Here is a 7928-nt window from a genome sequence, read left to right on the forward strand (position 1 = left end):
GAGAAGCGTTTGACAAAGCTTAACACACTATTTGCCTTATTGATTACAGAGTTGTAGTGTTCTATGAATGTGAGTTTACAGTCCAGGACGACGCCTAGATCTCTAACTATTTCACATTTCTCTACATTTTGATTACCAAGACATATTACAATATTTGGTACATGATTTTTTCTGCTAAATGTAATGGAGTTGATTTTTTTTTGCATTCAGTTTTAGTAGATTTTTATTACACAAGTATGGAATACATGTATTTCGTTTTGGAATGCTTCGATGTCGTTTTCATTACCAATTTCCGCGAAAAGCTTCATGTCGTCTGCATACACAAGTACATTTATACGCTTGAGAACGAAGGAGATGTCGTGAACGTACAGAATGAAAAGAAGAGGACCAAGATGAGAGCCTTGTGGGACTCCCGAAGTGACTTTTACTGGATTTGAGAGAGAATTTTGAAAATGAACAATTTGTTCACGATTTGTTAGATAAGAATTCAGCCAGTTTAAGAGTCCTTGTTCCATTCCAATTTTCTGCAATTCGAAGAGTAGTAATGGAATGTCGATGCGGTCAAATGCTTTACTGAAGTCAGTGTAAAGAGCTTGTACGTGTTTGCCATTTTCCATTGCATTCAAAATAAAAGTCACAAATGCCAACAGATTAGTTGCAGTTGAGTTGCTTCGAATAGTCTACGAATGCAAGAGATAATGGCAATTCCACGATATTTACATACGTCAGATTTAGCGCCTGATTTAAAGATAGGTACCAAAAAAGATTGTTTCCATTTTTATGGGAATATTCCAGTTTGTAGTGACATATTGAAAATGCAATATAAGGGAAGGGTGAGTTCCTCAGCCAGGTTCTTCAGAAATACATGTGCTATTCCGTCAGGTCCTGGTCCTTTCGTTCCATCTAATTTCTTTAATGCATGGCATCTTTCTTGTTGTGAGAGATAGATTACCGATATGTCATTTGGATATTCCGGTAAAAATGAAAAGTTCCGATCGCGATTTTCTTCGGAAAATATGGTATATACTTCCTGAAAGAAATTTGCAAAGAGATAACAAATCTCATTCGAAGAATTCTCTACATCTTCATCGAGATGCATCTGCGATGGAAAGTTATTGCTTTTGAGATTAGACTTTACGTAATCAAAGAATTTCTTCGGACATGATTTGACTTCTGTTTCGACTTTCCTATTATGCTCTTCGTGTGCACTTTTAATGGCAAAATTTAGTTCCTTGGAAATATTCTGATATTCCAGCAAATTTTGATTACTTTCGTCTATTTTGTATTTTTTGTGTGCTTTTTGTTTTCTATTCTTTAAATTTCTTATTTTTAATACCAAATAGGATATTTGCTGGTTTAATTTCTTCGTCTTCTTTTTTTCGGCACAAACTCTGATGTGTGTTATTCAGAATTTCGTGAAGAATATGTTCAGATAAGTTGACATCTCGTTCGCTGTTTAATAAAGTATGCCATTCTATGGCTTGTAGGCTACATTTGAATGCTTCAAAGTTCGTCTTGTTGTATTCCGGTACTGGGTAATTGTCTGTTATGTACAGAGATTGAGTATTCAATTGCTGTGTGAAATTTTTCATTTTTCCAAAGGGGATTCATGTACTCATTCACACAAAAGTCGTCGGTGATGTTAGTAAATAATAGGTCTAAATAATCATTTTGGGAATTTTTTACGTGATTTATTTGATAAGACCGAGATGTGCAATTTCGTCAAATATATAATGAAGGGTTTCATTTTCCCCGACGACTGGAAGTAGAATGCATTCATTATCGTTATCGGGAATGAAGTCTACTTTATTTTGATTGAAGTCGCCAAAGATATGCAATTTCACTTCTGGCTCTAGTTTTTCTGTAATTCGATTTGCCGTTTGAAAAAAATAATTCATACGACTTTTTATTTGCGTGTTCGGGTGGGAAATACACGGTAGCAAATATGAGTACTTCGCCAGTTATAGATAATTCTGCCCAAACATGTTCAAATTCTTTATGTTTTTCGGTTATAAGTTTTTCAGAAGTGAAATTTGCATTAATGGCAATGAGGACACCTCCTCCAGACTTCTTCTGAGATAACGAAGTTGCGGTCGTGCCGGAATACATTAGAATTATTTCCAAAAAAATTCTTCGCTTCTTACGCTTTCGTCCCAGCTAGTTTCAGTTGCAAGAATAACATTGAAAGAAGCGGGTAAAATATTTTGATAAATTTCTTTCATTTTTGCTGGGCTTTTCATGCGATTGAAATTTTGACAGTATATCAAAATTTCAGTCGAATTCTGTTGAGAAGGCGAAGAAGTTTCTTTCAGACTAATTCTACTTACTTTACTATTTTTTCGACTACTAATTCCCTGTAAAGGGCGCGTCAGCGCCGTTAAAAATTTTGAGGACTGTAGAATTTTGTTGCTGCTTCCCTAGCATGTTGTAGCCGTTGCGTACGTTCACTGGAAAGGAATGCTCGGTGTGATTTGAGGTCTGCCAAGGCGTCAATGCGTGAAATTCCCAGTTCTTCGTGCACTTCCAGGAAAATTTCACGCAAAAGGTTTATGTCTGTTGGTAGACCTTGAGCTGCGAAATATTATATTTTTGAACTCCCTCTCCATTCAAGAGAAGAGAGGGGTGTTAACCATCATAGAAACATTTCTCGTACCCAAAAACCCTCACATCCCAAATTTGGTTCCATTTGCTTTATTAGTTCTAGAGTTATGCAGAAATTTGTGTTTCATTTGTATGGCTTAGAGAGGAGGGAGGGGTCTCGAACTATCATAAGAACCTTCCTCGATCCCAAAATCCCCTAACTACCAATTTTCATGCCGATCGGTTCAGTAGTTTCCGAGCCCATAAGAATCAGAAAGAATCAGACAGACAGACGGACAGAAATTCATTCTCATATGATTTTGTTTTATGAAAAATAGAATTCATTTAAGACGTTTTAAAAATAAATGAGAGATGGTAAAATTATTTTCGACGAGATTTGTAGAACAACGAATTTTTATGAATTTTTCAAACTTAGATTTTTTGTGTATTAACAATTAATTTTAACCACAAATTATAATGATGATGATGTAATTTAAAACAAAAATGCTTATTGTTAACATTCTTCTAAATGCAGTCCTTCTAAAAAAATTAAAAAAAATGTTTCTAATCTAGTGTCTTTTTAATAGTAAATAGGCCCTATTAAATGTTTGTCGTGTTACACCATCGCGTCCACGAAATTTTGTGAATTGTGAAATTAGGGATTAAAATAAAAATCAATTCAAGACATGTAGACCGGTTTTGCCACATTCTCATCTGTACCAGAAGAGTACAAATCTTTTTCATCTGTACTTTTTCTTCAAAAAATCTTTACCATCGGAAATATTCATTGTAGAAAAAAAAAACTGTTTTATTAGCATGAAAAAAATACTCATTTGATTATTTTATTAGCTACAAACTTATATCTACAATTATGTGCTGCAAATATTACAATACATTCATTGTGAATATCCATTAATATTTGTAAGCCTCGGATCACTCGTTTTTTACGATGTTGCCTAAACATAATGTTTCTAAATGTAGATTACATACTATCTTTCAACCAGCCTTCGGCTGAAAATCTTTTTAATAGAGAAAGAAAGATAGAAAAAATACTATCTTTCAATAAAATTTTCGAGCTGCCGCTACGATGTTCAATCAAATTTCTTGATCTTAAGAGATGCGTTTATCGTGTTGTTGCTGTGGCAATTTCGAATATAATCAAATGTTCATGTTTTGATTATGTTCAGAAAAAATCGCTCAGCAACTACAATTTTCAACAACTTTTTCATGTTTTCTTCGATAAAATTACAACTAATCCTAATTTGGTTTAAAGTCAAGATAGCGATATAGTGTGTTCGACAAAGTTTTAGATCTCATTAAAATATAAACTTTTGTCGAAGACGTCAACTTTCTATCTTTAATAATTTCTTGTATATAAGGCATTTTTGTATGAAGACTTCTAAAAAAAATAAAGTTTCACTGTAACACTTTTGTGTGTAGATTTTCCCAATGACATGTTCTTGGCATGTTTTTAAATAGAAGAAAGGTAGCAGAGCATGTAAATCGCGATAATTTATACATAAAAATGTTACGAATTATACATTTCGGAAAAAAAAACATGAAAAATTTGTTGTCTTAAAAACTTTTTCCTCGTAAAAGTGCCCATCTTCCGATGTATGGGTGATTTGTAGGAAGTTGTATAAGCTATTCATATCTGTGTTATCAAAATTAAAAAAAAAAACTTTTTCCAGAAAAATAAAATTTACAAAACATATTCTTTCAATGATTTTGTTTTTCAAAAATTTGCTTAATATTTTTGAATAAAGATTTTATGTTAGTAATTATTTGAAGTTTTGAGTTTTTTTATTTAAATCCTCATTTAAAAGCTATATAATCTACAAAATGTTGGTGCAATGCAATACATAAAAAATATCAAACAAATCTTTGAATAAAAAATCATAGAAAACATTTTTTTTTTAAATTAAAATTAATTTTTCAAATTCTGAAAAAACAGATATGAATAGTATGGGCTATACATCGGAAATTGGACACTTTTACAAAGTAAAAGTTTTTCGAAAAACAACTTTTTCATGGTTTTCTTTGAGAAACAACTATTAATGTTTAATTCGCAACATTTTTATGTATAAATTATCGCAATTTACATGCTCCGCTACCTTGTCAAGAGAATTCATACATTAAAATGTTACGAGTGAAACATGCAGGTGTCTCCATAAAAATGTCATAGAAATATAAAAGATAGAAAGCTGACGTCTTCGACAAAAGTTCATATTTCAATAAGATGTGAAACTTTGTTGAATGCACCAAATCGCTATCTTGACTTTAAACAAAATTAGGATTAGTAGTATTATTAGTATTAGTAGTAGAAGTAGTAGATTAGTAGTATTAGTAGTAGAAAACATGAAAAAGTTGTTGTTAGAAAAACTTTCTCTTTTGAATGGCCCATCTTTCGATACATAGGTAACTTGTTGGAAATTGTAAGGGTTATTCACATATTTTTTTTTTTTTAATAAAAAAGAAGTTTTTGATAAAAATGAATTTAAATTTTTTTTCGGTGTAATTTTTCTTTAAAAAAATGTGATTTCGTTATAAAAATTTAAACAATTTCCTGCATTTCATCCTTTGACTAGAATATTTAGATATAATAGTTTTTGAGTTATAAACTTTTGTAAAGAGTAAAGAAAAAATTGGACCTTTTCAAAAAGTCGTCTAATTCTTTTTCGAATATTTGAAGTATGCATAGTTGCTCAAATAACCTATGTCCCTCCCTAGGAGTATTTACGTACTTATTTATAATTTTATAATTTTTGACCACAAGCAGTCCATCTAGACCTTCTCCCTATTGAAAAGGATCAAATGCTGCTATAAATATAAAAATTATTTTAAGATCACGAATTAAAACAACACAGTTAATACCAAAAAATTACAAATCTAAACGATAATCTTCTTCTTCTTCTTCTTCTTATTCAGATTCATCATTATCTTTTCCTGATTCAACAATTGTTTTCATCAATAGAAACATCTCCTCATCTGGAAGTTTTTTACAATTACTTTTCTCGTTTTCAAAATAAGTGTTACTATTGGATATGTGGAGAAAGGAAGATGATTTACTATATCATGATTTTCAGGACTGTTTTCAAGAGTGAAATGTTCTCGGGTATATTGTAACCAAACGTTGTGTTACAATATGGAATTTGGTGGAAAGGCCAACCGTTGGTTGGTTAAATATTTGTCTATCTTGTCATCTGAGCAATCCACAGTCCATGTCCACAATTCGTGTTTGACTCAATGTAAATTCTCAAGTGACTAAAAAGGAAAAAAAATGTAGTATTGGGATTCTGTGATTAACTGTCGTAGAAAAGATGACGTATGAGTCCAATTTTTATAATAAACCAAATAAACAGTTAATCGCAGACCCCCAGGTTGGTGTTTCACAAAGGATTATTTTTTTTATTAGTTAGTTTTTTGTATTTACTTATTTTATAGTAGGAAAGAAATATATTTATTTATTTATTTATTAAAATACTTATTTATTTATACATTCAAAGTTTATTTACAATTGCTTGTTTTGTTTATTCAGATCATCGTTTATTTGTTTATTTATTTATTTATTTGTGCGGAAACAAGTGTTAGGTTTAATGTCAAGGTAAAGCATGCTACCTTAAATGTTTAGTTATTAGTAGTGACACCAACCAAAACAAATAGATTTAAGTGTGTTTGTTTGTCGGAGTAACCATCGTGTGTCTCGTCGTCGCAGCGAAAGAAGGATAGGGTGTCGGCATTGGAAACAGGCCTTAATGGAAAGGTACCAGGGAACCTGAATAAGGTCAAAAGCTTGAATAGTTTGAAAGAATTGAAAAAGGCGAGCAAAGAATTTGAAAAGAAAAAAAAGCGTTGAGAGGAGAAAATGAGACAGAATCGAAGAGTCTTCGCGAAGATCTGGGAGTGCACGGTCGCAAGTGATATCACTGCGAATTATTTTAAAAGTAAAATCCCGCAACCTAAAAGGGATATAATTATCCGTGCATGTGAGCTAGCGACGTAAATTTGCTAGGCTCTTAAGAAGTGTTTCCGGTACCGAAAAAGAGTGGATTTTCCCGAGTTATTCGGTGCGAACAAATCTTCAGCCGATTCTACCCTCTGATCGATCAGTGTCGCCGGCCACAGCCATATCCGGCCGTGCCACGTGGAAAAGGCGTTATTCGTCGTGTGATCGTCCAGCTTGTCCAGTTTATCGAGACTGTCCTGCCTGTCTATTCTGTCCAGCCGAAGCCGTCCTGGAACTGCCAGCCCCATTCTACGAGGATTCATCAAAGTCGACCAACGTAGCGAACGGCCGCAACGAAACCGGCGAAAATATATTTAAAAAAAATTTATCAATTTATTTTTAAGTGTAAATTGTGTTGCCATCCAAACCGCGGTGTTTTTTTTTCTTGTTAGATTGTTCGTAGTAAATCTTGTTTTCCGCCATTCCGTCAGTGATTTTGTAACGTGCTTTTCCACCAAATAGTCCGTCATTTTGTGTCCACCATTGTTCTGTGTTCCCGTCGCGAGTTATTGTTTGAAGTTTCCCCAGAGATCCCTCAACAGACGACCCAAGCTGCGTCGAAAGAACCAGCTGTAAGAAAGTTAAAACTATCAATATTTAATTATTTTATTACTTTTCTCTTGAGCCTCTTGGGTCATCCTTCCTATAGGTAATATTGCAGCTCGAATTATTCTATAGCCATGAATTTTTAAGATTCTTTTCAAGCTGTTTTTTCTACAAAAAATAACTTTTTTCAATATTTTTTGTCAGATCTACTGTGAGAATTTTTTTCCATATCTAATGAAAGAGACTTGTTTTGTATAGTTCTTCGAACAACTTTTCATTTGACGTCGAATAAATCCAAGCTATCATTAAAGCTTCAGAGCGTTTCAAAGTAATGTACTTTCTTTCAAAAATCGTCAGTATATCAATCTTTGAAAAGTCATTAAAAAAGTCAGACTTCATTATATTTAGAATTTATTTGGAATTATAGCAAGGAAGGAAAAATATTAAGAAACAGCTGACATCATTTTTATTTTTGGGTTGATGACCAGCGATTCTCCACTGTTCATAGTAAATAAATTATATGTCAATACAGAAAAGAACGTCCTAACTGACCACAAAACCTAAAATGATGCAAAATTATTCGTTAACACACGATTTACAGACTTAGGAAGACTAAATCCGGACACGTTTATCTATAGTTACAAGTTTTCAGGTCATCGAAAACCACACAGAACACAACATGTTCCATATGAGCTATCCTTATTTTCCCTAACGAAAATTAAAATTCATTGGTTGTTCCGGTAATTACTATTTATATTCATTTCTCTTCTGAGTTTTTCGGCGCATTAAATTGCAA

The sequence above is a fragment of the Toxorhynchites rutilus genome, chromosome 3 (genome assembly GCF_029784135.1).
Source record: "Toxorhynchites rutilus septentrionalis strain SRP chromosome 3, ASM2978413v1, whole genome shotgun sequence".
NCBI lineage: Eukaryota > Metazoa > Arthropoda > Insecta > Diptera > Culicidae > Toxorhynchites > Toxorhynchites rutilus.